Source organism: Melospiza melodia, chromosome Z (assembly GCF_035770615.1).
Source record: "Melospiza melodia melodia isolate bMelMel2 chromosome Z, bMelMel2.pri, whole genome shotgun sequence".
NCBI lineage: Eukaryota > Metazoa > Chordata > Aves > Passeriformes > Passerellidae > Melospiza > Melospiza melodia.
In genome coordinates, this window is record NC_086226.1 from 9,374,145 (window position 1) to 9,391,648 (window position 17,504).

Here is a 17,504-nt window from a genome sequence, read left to right on the forward strand (position 1 = left end):
GAGGAAGATAACAGGAATGTTGAAAGAGGAACTACTGCTCTGAAGGGAAGTTGTTAGTGGAGATCAGCCTCAAAATGGAAGCTGTTCTAAACATGAAATAATGCTCTGTGCTCCAAAAACTAAAACTTCAATAGTGATATTTTGTAAAGACACAAAGCTAAGGAAGCATCATCAGAGGCTGTTCAGTGTTATTCAACATAAAGAGCTGGGATTATTCCTTAAGGAACAGTACAAATGGGAGCTGGATAGTTCAAAATTGAATGGCTGTGTGCCTGAGAAATGAGCAAAAAAAGTTCAGCTCTGTCTGAAGGCTCACTGGGGGAAAGTGACAGTGGGGGGAAAACTCAGGGTCTCAGAGTGATGTACAAGGTAGCTGTCAGCATCTAACATGATGTAGCCATGGAAAAGATACAGGTCATCCAATGGGACACACTGGTCAAAGCATTTCTAGCAGACATGGGGAAATTTTAGTATATTAAGGCATGGGAGTCCTTGCTTGGAAGATTGTGAACATTTCCAGTCACTCTCTGAAGGCTGTGTGCAAACTGGGTCGGGTCCAGAGAAGGAATATGGGTATGATCAAAGAAGTGGAAAGCCTACCTAATGTGAAGTGATTAGAGAACTCAAATGATATGACTTTAAACACAGGCTGGATAAATGCTGACGTTAAAGCTCATTTTTGGAACATGAGTGAATAGGGGTGAGCTGTGCATGGATAAAGATAAGCTGGAAAGTCAGAGAATGTTCTTAAACATCAGAGGACTGAACTCGGGGAATTAATTCTGTTAGAAGACAGCAAGCAACAAGAAGTGTCCAACTTCTTAAAAAAAACAGCAACAACTTTCCCCTTTGAGGTGTGGCTCCTGCCTTGGGTTGCTGGCCCTGAAGAAATCAGTACTGCTGTTGTGGGGAGTGGGCAGGGCTCACTGGGACACAGGGTCATCATGCTGGGATGGTGAATTTGGATGTTGAGAATGTGTCTGTGACCAGCAAAACCTCACAGACTCCTGTGCCTCTGTCCTCAGCTCCCCTTGGAAGGCAGTCTCAGTGTGGATTGGTTGGTGATCCCCCAGGGAAATGTGAGGGCTAAGGGCAGGCATTTCCACTGTGCTAACATATGTTTTTATCAACCTGCTTGGATTTTTGACCCCTCACTCAAAAGCTCCTGTGTCTGTTCCCACTGAACAGAAAAGATGCTGAGCATATGTCAATAACAATCAGCCCACATTGATCTCTGTGTGTCAGAGAGAGAGATGTTGTTTGACCTTGAAGGAATGGAGAATTATTTTAGTTTTCCTTTATCATGAAGTTTCATCATCCGCTTTTGTGTTGGCTCCGGTTTTCTGGTGGACTCTTGCTCCAGTTGAGCAGACCCATGCTCTTAGTTCAGCTCTGACCAACATCCCTCTCTCTGGCATTTCCCAAACAGCCTGGATGGTGTTGGCGCTGGGTGGGGCTGCCATGGGATTTAGATTGCTGCCACAAACAATGGGTAAGCAGGGTGGGAAGACTGAGCTGCATTTGCCTCGCTCCTGAGTGGTCCAGCACATAGGAAAGAGTGAAGATGTCCCTGTGACCAATACAAATGTGGCCAGAAAGTATATCCTAGGCATGTTCCTGCTGTTGCATGTGCAGATAGCAAGGCACAGGTTTTCTGCTGTGATGGAGAGCTTGCTGTTGCTTGTACCACCTTCTGTTTGCTCAAGAGGCATGGACTCACTGAAGGTAATGAGGGCTTGGTCAAAATGCCCACCCTTTAGGAGGAGGTGTCAGACAGCTCCCTTTGCTGGGGTACAGCTGTAAGCTGGAGGCAGCAGCTGGGGCTGCCTGGCAGTTCCAGGGGTGGGCAGGTTGTGCCCCACACCTGATGGTGAGAGGTGATGAAAGACGTGTCCTAGCACAGTGCTTGATGTCAGAGCTACAGCCCAGAGAGCTGACTGGAATCTGGGGCTGAGCTGTTTCCAGTTCATGCATCACTGGAGCAGATTTACAGCAAATAGGTGGGAGGCTGGGTCAGCTGGTGGGTGATTTTACTGCCACAGTTGTGGCAAAAATGGAATGGGTTCTTCTTGTACGTGGGCATGTGCTGACCTTAGCAGCTAATTCCTGCATAGTATATGAAGGAATAGGCCCAAGACTGAAATGTGTTGGGCTTTCTAACACCCAGTTGATCTATTTGTGACCTAACTGTTGTCAGCAAGAACTCCATGTCCAGGTACAGCTCACTTCCAGTGTGAGTGCAACACCTGTGGCTCCCCCAGAGAGGTAAGCTTTGCTGCAGCCCAGGACTGGGAGGAGGATGTGCCTCCTTACTGGAGTTCTCAGGTGGGAGATTGGGTTGTGCATTCAGCCCTGCAACATGGGGTAAAGAGGCAGGATTGCAAAGACCCTGCCCAACACCTGGGATGCTTGTGGACATTGAGACTGATACTGGTTAAAAAGGAATTTTCTCCTGCCAAGCTACCTACACTGCAGGGTGCTGGAGTCTGTGAGAAGCACCTGACCAGGTGAAGCAAGATGGGAACCCCTGTTACTGCAGGGGCAGGCATGTCTTGACTCCTCCATCTCTCTCTCTCACCTTCCTTCTCCAAGGAATACAGTCACCAGCCTACAGAATCCCTGCTTCCTCCTTGCATGACACCGTGGAGTCAGCCATGCTCCCCTTCTTGCACTGACTCATCTCTGTGATCAAATAGAAGTCATCTCCTAGAAGACAGTCTGCAAGAAAGGGCTTTGTTCTTCCTTATTAATTAGTACCTGAGATCTCCTGCTGCCTGCAAAGCTTTGGGACAGGCTGTCAGTTCCTAGTGCTGTTGCTGAGGGAGGCAGACTGGGGAGGGAGATGCTGCAGAGGGGTGTGTGCTGCAGAGGGTCGAGGCCATGTGAGTTTGAGATCTGGGGAACATGGAGAATGTATTTTGGGGAGGAGGGTACAGACGTTTATGTTGGGAACTGACCTATAAATAGGAGTGCTTCTTCAGGAACCCCTTGTCTGCTTCGCTGCTCTGTCTGATTGTAAAGAAAAACCCCCCGACTCCATCTGCTCTGGGGTGTGTGTCTGCTACCCCAGACAGGCATTGCTGTCAGGGAATTGGTTAATGCCAGTGTCCTGTGGCAGGGGCAGGGATAAAGGCAAGCACTCAGCCTGCCAGCATTTGTACCTCCTGGCGTCAGCATTGGCAATGCTTGTGGAGGACTGGGGAGGGCACCGAAATAGTTTCCATTCTCCTCTCTGCTGTGGGAACGAGTCTCCTGGGTAACAAATGCTCCTTGTTCTGCACAGAGCTCCACAGCTGAAACTCTCCGTCTCTCTCCTCGCTGTTGCTCCCTGACTGTCCCAGCTAAAGGGGCCGGAGATGTCTGCTTTAATTAACACTGACAGTGCAATGGGACTGGCCAAACGGGGGTCCTGGGGCTGCACGTTAATGGGAGCACAGTAAATAGTCTCATTTACAGCAGCTTGGCTGGAGCAGAGCCTGCCAGGACTGGCTTTCTGCTTGCTGCAATGGCCAGGCATGGACATAGGTCCCTCACTCCTGCATCCTCCTGGGGGATTGTCCCTGCCTCTTGAACAGGACCAGCTGGTGGAGTGGGTTTCAAGCGTCCCAGGAAAGGCAGGCAGTGGGCTGGGGAGCAGAAAGTGCTGCTGATAGGACCAGTACATTGACTTCTTGGGAAGGACCTGGCCTGTGGAGCCTGACCTCTGGGACTGGTAGAGTGATCATTCACTGTGGTTTGGAGGTGAGTAGCAGAGCTGTGTGATGCTGGCTCCAATGCATTGCAAACAGTCTGCACAGCCTACAGCCCAAGGCCCTTCCTCTTTTCCCAGTAGAATGGTCCTGAGCTAGGGGGAACACTGGACTCCTGCCTCTGAAGCCCTTGGTAGGAACCACCCCCTAGCCCCATGGTTTTCTGACAGAAATCTGATTTAAGTATTTCTTGAAGAGATATTTTAAAAGTTTGTAGTATTCTTGGATCTGAGGTAATTGGCAGCCACTTCCAGTAATGTCTAACACTTTTCTGTCATAGCTTTTTATGTCATAACTTTTTTTATTTGACCTCTCCAGAGGTAAAAGTTCTATATTGTAAAGTTCTATATTGTCTGGGTTGTTGTATTTGTGTTACTTCTTTGCTGCTTTGGGTACATCACAGCATAAAGTAAAAAGTACTTAGCCATGTGGCAGTTCTTCATTTCATAGAATTTTGTGTCCATGTAACAATTTTACAGCTTCTCTGCCTTGCTCTGATCTGCTCACTTCCCACAGAGTCTCAGTTTAGAAGGTTGGGGCTCACAGGTTTTTTTTTTGCTTTTTCCAGTGTGGGTGCTCCAATTTCCGGGCTGTGCTTGGCTCTACACAGGGCTGAAGGCACGGGGCTGGATGAGAAAGGGCAGTAATGTGAGTGGTCCCTGCAGGATGGATGCTGCTCCAGCGCTAGAAACATCTGCCCTGGGACAGCACAGGCTGGAGCACAACTGAGTTTCTGGGGTGTGTGGTTATGCCCCAGCGGGTAGAAAAGCAAAAGCAGCCACATTTGTCCCTTGCACAGCTACTGTGCCCTGTCAGGAGCCGCACTACTCCGCCTATTAAGCAAGTTCCATCATCCCTTCTCACCAGCTGCCTCTGGAAAGGCAGATATGGAAAAACCCTTCCAGATAGCAAGAGAGACTGAGCTTTGCAGGTTGTGACCCCCTGGTTCAGGTAGGAAGATCTGCTGTGAGTTGCGAGAGGCTGGGATCTAGCCCAGGTCATGGGCTTTAATCACAAACTGCAGCTAAAAGTTGGTGGGACCTTGATTTGAGGCCCGCTGTGGGAGCAGGGACTGCAGACATCCTGCCCCTGCCAGGTGGGTTCAGCACTGTGGGAAGTGGTGGTGGTTGTGTCTTGCTCTGGAGGTGTCTGCATTTCAGGGATGCTGTATAGATGCTGTTGATGAAGCTGTCTAGGGCAAGGCACTACAGAAATGTAAAGAAGCTTCAGGAAGCTTCTTGCAGTCTTCCCATCCTCCTCCTCCTCCTCCTCTGCATTGCTTTGCAGACTGCCATTTTATCTCCAAGGGTTCTAGCTGCCATTATCAACAGTAGGAACACTCCAGTCCATTTTGCTTTCCTTTGCAAAGACAGGGTGAAGAGATCAGGCAGCCTGCAAGCACACAGCATCTGAAATCCAGTCTCATCGCAAAATAGGATGCTGCAGCTCTATTTTACAGCACAGGCTTCGATCTTTTTATTTCTCCTAATGCTGCCTACCTGATTTCCCTGTTCCTGTAAGAATCAATCCTCCATCATCCCCTCCTTTTCTGCTCCCTCCCATCCCCTGCCTTGTCTGAGTTCCACAGGGACTGACTGCGAGCTGAAGTGGCGGTGCTGTGGGCATGCTTGCTCCTTCACATGCAGCAACGTCACAGCAGCAGCAGCAGCAGCAGGAGCATCGGAGATGTGATTGCGCAGACCCTCTGCATTGCCAGGGATGCAGCTGTGAGGGGGAAAAAAAAAATCAGAAACGAAAAAAGAATTGACTCTGTGTTTTCCACAGCATCCTGGTGAGAGAGCGCGGAGCCTTCTGGAATTTGAGCGCTCAGGAGTGCCGGAGCAGAGTGTGTTCGCTGACGGGAGACGGGGGACGGAGGATCTGTGGAAAGGTGAGATGGATGAATTATCGGGGCGGGTGTCAGCTGTGCTGTTGGTTTTCAGGCCGCTCGGTGGCCAGGTTGTTTTTGTGGAGGATGCCAGCTAGCTGATGGAGCTCAAGGATTTTAGGGTTGCTTTGTCTCTTCAGAGGCTGCATTGCTTTGGAGCTGGCTGTGGCTGTCATGGATGGGAGCGGGCGAGGAGGCTGTGGCTGCCGCGCAGAATGTGTGTTTGTCCATTGTAGCTGTGAAACAGCAGCTGTCACGCCCGGGGCTGGCTGTGCAGAGGCGAGTCGTGCTTCGCCCTGGCAGTGCCTCCACAAGCTCTCCATTGTGCCTGCCATGGCAGCCCAGCCCGCACGGATTGGGGTTGTTGTGGTCCCGGCGCTGCCATGCTCCCCGAGCATCCCTGGCGGTGATGCTGCTGTGCAGCTCAAAAGCTGTTTTGACAGACAGCGCTTCCATGAAAAGACTGAGACAAAGGGCTCAGACAGAGGAAAGGTTGCTGTCACTGTGGCTTTTGCCTTCTTTTTACGGCTTTTTTTTTTTTCCTTCTTTTTTTCCCTCCCCTAAATACTGGTAAATCGTTTGTTCAAAAGGCATTAGGGTAAATATCGTGGCATGTAAAACGCTGTCCTTCTGCTGAGTGATACACGGGCTCTGTGCAGGCTGGAGTCCTTTGTGTTGCCAGGGTGTGTCTGTGCTGGCTGTGTAAATGGATGCACTCTCCCTGCCTCTTTTTACAGATCAGATGAGAAAGGTTATCTGGGAATGGAGGAATTACTGCTTTTAATTACTGAAATGAGGGGTCCGGGCTGGGTACCAGTTACTGGAGCTTAATTACATGGTCTTGTTATAGCCAAATCCCTCTTTTCCCTCCCTGCCTTCCTTCTTCTTCCTCCCTCCCCCACCCTCTGCACAAATCCTTCCATTAAATTGCCTCTGCAAATAGGAGAAGGGCTCAAACAAAGAGAAGGATATATGTGGGATAGGGATATAGATGCTGGAGGGGCAATGTGACAGTGAGAACAATAAAGCAAAAGTATAAAAGAATGAGATTTTGGTCTATGTGTTAAAGTGACGCGGCTGTAGGGGAATGTGCAAATGGGAATGTCATAACAAAAGGAGATAATCGAATAGCAGATCCAGTCTTTTGGAGTTATGGAAAATGCTGAGTGTGTGGGGTTGCAGTTGCAGGATTTTGGATGAATCTGAAGTAAATGGCAGTCAGAGAATATCATATCAGACAGTGTGTGGATTGATGGGTGTCATAAAGGTGTACTAAAGTACAAGGGAAGTAGAGATCTGTATTTTTATCTCCACACACCTGCAGCCTTTTATACCAGTGTTACTAAAGAGTGAGCTTGGCAGGTCTTACCTATTTACGAAAATTTTTTCCCATTTGCCAGTGACCCGGGAATAATTCAGACAGAGCTTTTTAGGCCTATAAAGAACAACAGGATGACAGGAAAAATGTAGATAAAATGGTAGATGTTTAGCAGAGCTGCAGAGGAACCATGGAAAGAGAAGGTAGATGGGAGGCATTGCAGGGCTGGGGGAGCAGGAGGTTTGGGTCAGAGACCAGTGGGAGAGCGCACAGAGGGGAAATTCAGAGTTGTCATTGTCAGGGAATGCAAATGTGTTGTTTCTGTTGTCATTCTCCAGCCTCTCACTGTGTTCCCCGCGACGCTCAGTGCTGTGTGCAGCCCTGCAGGGTTTGTGGGGGTGGGGGTGATCCTCAGCACAGCCTTTTCTGCAGTAGTTCTCCGGAGGAACCATTTTGATGCTGCAGGTTCTCATTTGGTTGCTTCCCCTCCATCCCTATGGAGTGACAAGGCTCCACAGCCTTTATCCCCAGTGATGAAGGCAAACCCAGAGTTTCAGTACAGGGTGAGCCAGGTGAGGAGGAGAGGGCTTCCAGCAAAATCTCAAAGTGGCGTGTTGCCTTCTTGCAGATCGATGACAATATCCTGGAAGAAACATAAGGCTTCCTGAACTGCAGCTCCTTCTCACCCCTGTCTTGCTCTTGGACGTTGGAAAACCTCTCTGTGTCTCCCAGAATCCAGCCCTTTCAGGCTGATGGGAGCAGGGAGCGGGATGTGTCTGCAGATGTGCACCAGACTGGGTTTGCTGCTGCAGAGCAGGTTCCTATGGGAGATGGGTGGTGGGTAACAACAGCGTGACTGTGTGCAGCACATCACGGGCTGGAGGGCAGGATGTGCAGCAGAATGTACAGACACACATACCTGCATCAGCATGTCTAAGAAAACTCAAATATGTATATGTATATATGTGTGTACAGTGCCTGCCTTAAGGAATAAAAAAAAGGTGATGCAGCCTCCTCTGTGTGGGGTGGGAATGTCCCCAGGGCATACAGGCTGTGCCTCGCTAGTAGGTACCACTCTTACAGGAGCATCTGTTAAGCAGTGAGAGTGCACAGATAATCTCTGAGACGCTTGAAAGATGGGCAAGAGGTTCTGGTGAGTGGAACTGGCTGAAATCATCCACAGGACTGTGTCTTCCTCACTGCATCGATGCAGATGATGGAGATAAAGTGCAGCTGGATCTCTAGATACAAGGGACCTGGACCTGCATTGCAGAAAGTGCAGGTGGCCCAAGAGAATATGCTGTGAACTCAGCAATGGTCTGCCCACAGCTCCATTACTGCTTGTCCGGTGTCTGAGGCTGTGTGAGCAAACAAAGAACAAATTTTTAGTCCCAGACATCTTCATTTTCTTCCAGTCTGATGTTCCTGGTGAGTAGAGATGTCACTCTGGTGTGGTTCCTGATACCCAGACAATACTCTGACTTTTGTAGCCCTGACTTTTGCGCTTTGCCCTGTTTTTAATTTATTTCCCTGTCTTATTTTTCTTTTCTAGTGTTTTCTGAAAGACTTATGTAATAGTAAGGGCAGGTTGATATATCTAACATGGGTCACTTTCCCTGCCTATGCAGAGCAGCTGAAGACTTTTGCCTTTAATATTTGTCAGCCACACGGTTTCACCTTTTTCCTCTCTTTTCTAATGGGTATTTTTATCAATAGTGCAGTTGCCAGCTGTGAGCAACCAGCGATTCTTTCATTGTTCATGTCCTTCTTTCAATATCATGTCCTTCTGACTTGAGTGCTTTCATCTTTTTGAATTTGTTTCCAGTCAAAAGCTAATTTCCTTTTCTGCCCCTTCTTCCCCCTGTATTATCCAACCTGTCATTGCTGCAGCTTCAATATTTGTTTTGCCAAAACACCACTGAAGGTGCTGTTTTTCTTACCACTAATATCCTTCTCGGTGTGGTTACTCATTCAGGTTGATCAGGAGCCTTTCTCTTCTAATCTCCTCATCTGTCTTGGTGAGTCTAGATTTTTTTTTTTTAAACTTAATTTCAAAATATTTTCTGCAGTACTTCTCCAAGCTTTTTGTTCTTGTTGGCATTATAACTGTTTGCTCTGACACACCAGAGACCTGCTCTTTAAAAATTAAAAACGTTTCATTACAGCTCTGTTTGCTTTTTACCATTCTGTTTAATATAAACTGGGTCAGTTTGAGATGTTCAATCCAAAGCAACTTCTGTATCATGGGTGCTGGGTGAAAACTCATCTCAGTAGGCAAGATTCTGATAGTTGAACCCAAAAAAAGTTAATCCATTGTAAGAGATGTGGAGATCTCTGCTGGTACTTGAGAGGTGGTGGATTGGAGGTAGAGGTACCTTCCTGTCAGCTGTGGAATCAAGGCCCATACTGGACAAGATTTTACTGTGGAAACCATTGGAATCTGACTGGCAGTGGAAAACCTCGTTTGTCTTCTACCTCTGCTGCTTCATGGGCAGTGTTGTGATGGGGATAAAGTGCTTCTGCTTGGCCAGTCCATGAGCCCAAAAGAGCCAGAGGCCCACCAACACATTCCAGCTATGTGAGAGGCTGCCGTATAAGGCTTGAAGAAGCTGAGAGAGCTTGGCTGGCCGGGGATGAGATCAGTAGCAATGATCAATGACAGCTGTATTGGTAACAAGCCTTAGCAGGGATTTGCCATTGTTGTTATTATCTGCCAAGCAGGTTCCCTGCATGCGCTCACACTCATCTCAAAATTGCTTACTCTCCAATAAGAAAGAAATGGGCTGTCAAAATACCTCTGGTCTCTGATTCTGCTTCAGTTTTCTCTCTTGATGAAAATTATTTTAATATTTATTTTCTGAAAAAAGTGGGTCAGAGCCAGGACATATGTGTTAAGATGAGCACAAAAGCAGGCTGGCCCACAAGCTCTTTGTCTCCTCACCACAGTTGTGTTGCAGCCTTAGGATCATATAGACAATATTTTTATTACCTCTCAGACGCATGCAAGTACTTCTTACTGGGCAAGGCTGTTGGTTGCTAAATTTACAGGTAGTGGGATAAAAAACCCAACCAAAACCCACTGTGTTTGTTAACTGCTGAAAATCAGATGGAGAGGGAAGGCAGAGCTGTAGTGTTGGTGAGTGGCCATAATGAGGCTGATGGCAACTTCTTGCTCAGGCTCAAGTTCTGAGTTTGGACTCCTGGAAAAGAGACCATGTGTTGGTTTTTGGGCAGTGCTGAGGCTGTGGGGCTGTCAGTACCTTTGAGTGATAAATAATCAACATTTGAGTCATGTTGGCAATGCTTTGTACTGACCCTGGGCAAGTGATGGGAAACTGGCCTTGCCACCAAGCTGCCACTCTGTGCTCCAACACAGAATGCTCTCTGCAAGCAGAGAACAAGTGTCACTGGCCCTGTTATGCTTTTGGGGACAGTGTCAGAGATATCTCACAGTGTATGGATGCTAGCAGTTGTTTTTGGGAAGAGGGGAGTTTCTGCTCTGGGAGTTGTAGGGAAAAAATATTCAATTAAAACTTGTATGGAAAACCGTAGCAAATATCAGGTTTTCAGCTGATACTTTCCTCAGACCCTCTGTTACCTCAGACTAGAGTCTTTGCTCCCTACCCAATTTATACTAATCTCATCAGTTTGACTCCAGAGCCTCATCTTATTCTTTATGAACTCACAGTAGCTGCCATTGCCTCTGGAAGAACATGCCCTAAATGCTTTCAGTGTGCTCGTTCTTCTCTGTTACGGTCTGCCTGCCTGGTGCAGGATCAGCCACATGGATGCTTTTCCTCCTTTTGCCTGTGGGCCAAATTCACCCAGGTTTGTTCAGCAAAATAACTTCTTTTGGTCCCTCTCTAGGGTGCCCATGGCAAAGAGCAGGGATGCTCAGGCTTCACTCCCATATGTAAGCCCCTGTGTAAGCTCAGATGGCATAGCTGTACTCTCAGATGCCCTTCTTAGCAGGGAGAATGACCTGTCTTGATTATTTCGCTAGCACAATTTTCTGCTCTTAGCAGGCAGGTTCATTACAGTGTTTGCTTACACGGTGTTTTTCCCTGTAATCCCACCCTCAAACCTTTTCCAGTAACTCAGGTGGCAAAATGATAAGCCCACACAAGGAGAAGATGCAGTGGGAGGAGTGAATATTTCATATCTCTAGTCCCAAGATGCTGTTGACCCACACAGTGTATCTTCCTTGGCTTGGCCTAATTCATTGTGATGGTTGATACCTGGAGTGACACATCTGCCTGGGGTTAGGCTTACTCTGGCCTACCTCTCCTTCACCACTTGGTCTCCTGTGAATTGCTGTTGTGGCTTCCAAGGGGTTTCTTGCCCAAGTAAGTCTTAGCCTGAGCAGTGATTGTAGCTCCCTTCAGAAAACCAGCAAGAGAATTTCAGCAGGCATCTACACTTAGCCATTTCCTACTGGCAACATGCTGCTCTCACTTGTCCACAGTCAATGGCATCTAACTTACTCTACTGCTGAGATTTGGCACCTAACTTATTCTACTGCCCTCCAACTGCAGGTTGCAGTGCTTGGAATGCTATTGAGGAGAGCATTGTCCTTACGCAGACGTCTCCTCCACTTTCAGCCCCTTGTCATGTCCCTCATTTTCATTTCCATAGCCCCTTGCTATTTATAATTACTGTATAAAGCACTCTGAGGGTGGTGACTGCTTATTAGAGTAAGCCTGACAGCCTGTTTGCTCCCACATGCTGCTCAGAGGGGCTGGTTTTGGTTTTGGTCAGAGGAGAGGTGAGGAGCATGGAGCACAGGGTGACCTCCAGCATCCTGACCCTGGTGAGGAGGGCTGCCCAGTCTGTAGCACAACAGGAGAGGAGGAGGGGGGAAACTGCAAGGAAACAGGTGTGTCCTGGCACTGACAGGCAGTGGCATGGGCGTGGTTGATGCACAAAGGTGGCAGTGCTCCAGCCACAGCCATTCAATTTATGCTTGGCTGTATCTGGTTGAGACATCGGGTGTAATTTTGGATACACTGGGGTTTCTGTGATCTCTGGTTTTCTTGGTGACTTTGCAAAAGTTTCAGAGACTCCACAGAATATTTCCATCTCCATAACCCTGACCTCTCCCAGGCTTTGTGCTGGTGACATTATTTGGTACCCCAAGGTAGAGAAACACCCCAAACTGAAATGGTGCATTTGTAATTGTTCCAGGGGCACTGAGGAGTGATTCCGCTCAGAATCAGAGTACATTCAACAGCCAGGATTTTGGTCCAGTGCCTTGTTTCTGCTTTCCCCTTGGCATGAGTTGAGGTTGAAAAGAAAAACCACAACAACCTCTCCACCTGCCCATCAAAATGAAAGGGGAACGTTCTTTCAAGGGTGCAGGCCACTAGACCTCACTGCTTTAGTGGGAAAAATTAACTTTGGAGAAATATCCTCAGCACAGACCCTAGTAAGACTTTGAGGACCCTTCTACCTCTTGAGGGACCCCAAAGAGAAATTGCTTGTTGACATACTGAGAATTTATGCAACCTGAGAGCGCAAGCTCCAAAACCCACACTCCAGAGACGAGGGAAAACCAACTGCTTTCCTCAGAGAACAGATATGTTTAAAAACATCCCCCAATTTCTCCTAGGCTAGTTTTGTTGAAATCTTGAATTTTTTTAGCTTGCCGGTAAGTTACATAAGTGTGTCTAAGAGAAGATGGTCACAAAAGTGCGCTTTGTCAGATTCCAAATTATTAAACTGATTAAATGCATTCCAGCTCATTAAACTGATGTTATTAAACTGCAAAAACTTACTGGTTGTCACCCTGGACATAAGGGACATTAACTGGCAGGCAAATACATGTGGATGTTAATGTACATAAGAAATTAAATGGAAGATTATTTTACTGCTTCTAATCCCACTGCCAATTGGAAAACTGTGTAAAATTAGTCACCCCAGCTCAGAAGCATGAATGCATAGCTGGAGGGAATTGAGAAACTGCCTAGGAAACTGAAAAAGTCCCTGGAAAATGTTCTTAAGAGGAAAGATTGAAAAAATTGAAGTTACTTATGGTAAATGGGAAACTGTGGGGTTTGTGATATGAAATACTGAACAATCCAGAGAAAGAAAATAGTGATTTTAGAGGTGCCCTGATTGTAATGTGAAAGCACTCCAGGAAATTAAGGAGGATTATTTGAAACTGATAATATGAATACTTTTCACATACTGTGATTAATTAGTCCGTGAATCTTGCTTTCAAACTTCAAAGCCCAGCAGTATTCCCAAATGGCTTGGCATTCTTGTGAATAAGACTACCCAGTGTATTTATAGAATGTGTTCAGAAGTTGCAGAGCTTTAAAACCTTGTGGTTTTGTTAAGGACCATCTCAGTGCAAGGCCTTAACACAGGCAAACGTTTGTCTCAGCTACATGTCTTGTCTGAGACTAATGGTCCAGAAAGTACGCAACAGCTTCAAGAAGGAAGATGTTCAAATGTGAACGTGTCCTATCTGCAAAGATCTGGGAGCCTGCAGTCTTAAAGTGTCTCTTCAGTTGTCTCAAACCCCCCTGAAGTGATTAAAGGCAGACTACTCACAGAATCATTGGATAGTTTGGGTTGGGAAGGACCCTGGAGTTCCCTTCTCATTCCACACCCCTCCATGGGCAGGGACGCTCCCAGCAGAACAGGTTGCTCAAAGCCCCATCCAACCTGGCCATCCTTTCAGTAGACTTGGTGGGTCTCCTGGAACTCTGACTGCTCTCAGAGTCAAGGATCATCCTTGTTTGCCCTCTTTTTTTTTTTTTTCCCCTAGTCAATAGGTCTGTGTGGCCCAACATGATCAGCAGAAGACCTTGGTTAATCCAGGGTTATCAGATTTAGTTTACCCTTAATGCTCTGTTGAGCCCAGTCATTCCAAGCCTAATTAGCACATGAGCTGTCTTGTGGAGTGATATCCTAAAATAAACTGTCCTGAATAGAGCTTTACAAACTGAGCTCAGTTTGGATTGCCAGCCCCTACAAGGGATATGTTTCCCTCTCAGAAGGAAAATATGTGTAATCATTAGGAGTGTCTGGTCTGCTTCATAAGTATTTTATTAAGATTCTGGCTTGCCTTTTGTTAGTTCTGCTGCATGGAAAATATTCTGTTATATAAACTGATGTTGTGGTTTCATCCAGAATCCCTTGAGTTCTGCCTTGCTGCCAGCCATGTGAACATACAAACACACCCACACTTCGGGAGGACACTTGGAGAGAGGTTCTTAATCAGACCAAGGATCTGGGAATACTCTTGTGCTTGGGCAGAATGAAATCTTGGCACTGAAGGTTGGCAAATTGAGTAGAAAATATGATCCTCTCCCTGCCCTAGCCCAAGGACAAGTAATGAAGTTAAATATCCCTATGTTCAAAAGAACTGACAGATAACCACTAGCGTGGCATGTAATTTGGAGTGGGAGGCACTGGTTCAGGAAGTTACAAGCTCTAAAAATTTGCAAGAATTTCAATAAACAAAAGGGACACTGAGAGATGATTGTATAGTCTTGTAAATTTCGATGGGCACGTTATGAAACCTGCTGTGCAATGTAAACTACTCCCAAATGAAGGAGGCTGCGTGTGACTGGGTAGTCTCAAAATGGCCCAAGGATTTGTTCCTACATCAGACACTTCTTGTCTCAACATTCCAGGAATAATTCTGCCTTTTTTATCTTTACCCACACTGAACTCTGCTGAAATGAGATTCAGACATGACTGCAGAGGACCTGTTTGTTCAGCTACCTGGCCAAAAATAGGGTCAAGAAATGCATGATCTTAGCAGTAATCAGGCAATTTCCATTTTCAAATATGAGTGCTAAACAGTCTTGTCCTCCAGCTGCCTTAAAGGGATTGTAAAATCCAGCCTGGGTCTAAAAGCATTTGGGTATCAGTGTTATTATCATATATATCCATGTATTGATAAATTATCTATATAATGTGTTTGTATTGTATCATTATATATATTCATGTTAATATAATATAATATAATATAATATAATATAATATAATATAATATAATATAATATAATATAATATAATATAATATAATATAATATAATATAATATAATATAATATAATATAATATAATATAATATAATATAATATAATATAACATAACATAACATAATATAATATAATATAATATAATATAATATAATATAATATAATATAATATAATTAATATACCAACACGTATATCATATGTGGTCTTAAAGTCCTTCAGAAGGCAGGATAAATTCTATGTATTAATTCCTCAGATGCTGCTTTTATTGGGCTACTGAGCTTTTTTGCTTTGTACTATGCTATCATCCCCAAATCAAGGAGTTGCCAGCCTCCAGACCATTGTGTCTTCCTGCAGAAGCAACACAGGAAAATGTCTTCCTGTGTATCCAGGCATTTCTTCTGGTCTTGGTAGAACAGCCTAGGTCTAGGAAGGGTTAAAGTCTCCTGCAGCCTTAGCAGGAGTCAGCTGTTGGTCACAGCTGCTGATTGAAAAACCATTTGGATGTGCAGTGTGGAAGAGGCACATCGAGTGAAAGCAGGCTGCTGCTGGGATGTGCTCTGTTTGTGCCTGATTTTGGCGCTCCTGATTTGTTTGCATGCACAGTGCATTAAATTCCGTGTAGGATTGCATCATTTAATGCAGCTTTGCCGATGCAGGCATTCAGGCTGCCTGGCAGACCCGATGTCCATCACTCCTGGGCGATGCCATACCTGCACTGCTTCTCCTGTTCACTGGGGTGTGGCAGCAAACCATTGCAGCGCTGCTGTGTTCCTGTCTGAAAATAATCCTGCTGGCACTTTTTGACATTTCTAGCTGCTTTATTTACCATGACTTGTGGGGTGATTTTTTGTTATTCCAAGAGCTTGGGCCTGGCTGTGGTTTTACTTGACTCCCCTGTAGCACTTTTGCTGTCAGTTCTGTTTCTTCTGTTGAGCTGCATGAGGTTGTACAGCTGTAACCTGCCATCCCAGAAATGTTTGTTTTTCACTTGAGAATGATTCCTACATATGTGGCGCTCTGGGCTGAAGAGACAGTAAACATAATTTTACAGCTTCTTTTTACAGAGTTATTTTAAGGCTGAGTTCTTTATTTGTCAGGCTTTTTCAAGTGGTCACTAATGCTTTTGTCTTGCAGGGAGAGTTTTTGTTCTTGCAGGGATTGTTTTGCAGCTGTGATTCCTACAGTACATAGTCTGGACAGAAGTGCAATGCCAGTTTTAATCTGCACAGAAAGGAAGGTAGGGAAGATACACAGCCACAGAGTGGCTGGAGTCTGTGTGGATGTGCTGATCTGTACTGCAGCAAGACCTTGTTCACAGTAAAGACAGACTTTGTGTCCATTTTAGGACTTAGCTTGTCTTTTTTCCCCAAGTCATGAAGATGGTGGAAGATACTTGAGGTAAAGCTGGCCTTGTGTGCTTTTTTTTGTGCAGATGAAGACTGCTCCTGAAATTATCCTCCCATAAGCTTTGGATAAGTAGGTCATCTGCTTTGCCATGGTCTGGCCAACACTATGTTGCCTGAAGCCAGATTCCAGTAAGGGTTAGGGAAGAAAATTCAATGCAAGTGATATGTCACTTCTCTTGGAGAGGTCTTTCCAAAGCGTGGTGCAGGGTTATGTGAACTGACAGATGCAAGTAACCAAGGTGACCACAGTCCACAGCTGCAGTGCAAAGAGTAGATTTATCCTGTCGCCTCGCTGGCTGGAAGGTTTCAAAAACAGATGGGGACACATACCCTGCTGAGTTTACTCCATCTTAGCAGGGACCAAAAGCACATGGGCCTGTTCCTGGGCCTCCACATCTCAAAGGGCCTGGCCCATGTGCAGTGTTTCACAGTTCTGTGCTTTCTGTAACCTCCAAGCTTCTTATCTCTCTTTGTCCCAGTGGGGAGACCCAAGTGTGTGAAGAACGAAGTTTAAATCATTCAGACAGCATTCTGTTGTCTTCTACAGAAATTCCATTTCTCAAGACAGACAGAAAACAACACAAAGCAAACACAGTACTTGAAATTTCCCACAGTGAATAGTCTTAGCGTCCCCCAGCTGCCAAGTTGTCTTGAGTGACAGCAATTCTGTTTTTCCTCTTCACCATTTTTCCACTTTCAAGCCTTTTTTCCCTGCAGTGGTGTGATTCTTGGGGTGCTCTATGCAGGGCCAGGAGTTGGATTTGATAATCCTGATGGGTCCCTTTTAACTCAGCATATTCTATGATTCTGTGATTCTAATTATAGGGATGCTACATATCCCCAGCAAGCCCAGAAATCTCCAGTGCTGTTGAGACTTTTGTGTCCTCTCCATTTCTTGATGTCATCTCAGGAGCCTTCACCCTGCTGTGGAGACCTGAATAAGAGCAGCTGCCCATTCACCGTTGCATGTAGCCCTGTGACAGACTTAGGGAACAGTTTTGCCACCCTGTGCAGGCACAGGTCAGGGAGCTGGCCATGATTCCCAGAGCCGAGCTGAGTTTGATGCCTGACTCCCTCAGCCAAACACTCCATTCCCTGCCTCCTGTGGCTGCTGTGGTGGAGAGTTTTGAGCTCACAGCTCATAGA

The 17,504-nt window shown here is 46.1% G+C and overlaps 1 protein-coding gene across 7 annotated transcripts in view; it reads left to right on the top strand.

The window, feature by feature from the left end:
* RUSC2 (RUN and SH3 domain containing 2) overlaps positions 1-17,504 on the top strand; it is a 58,221-nt gene that overhangs the window by 16,647 nt on the left and 24,070 nt on the right. For 6 of the 7 annotated variants that reach the window (XM_063181341.1, XM_063181343.1, XM_063181338.1 and 3 more), the window contains one exon: positions 5,535-5,640. The gene's annotated coding sequence lies outside the window, so the exon portion shown is untranslated. Of the gene's footprint in view, positions 1-3,374; positions 3,742-5,534; positions 5,641-17,504 lie in introns of those variants that run through there. The other variant, XM_063181339.1, reaches the window with a different exon arrangement.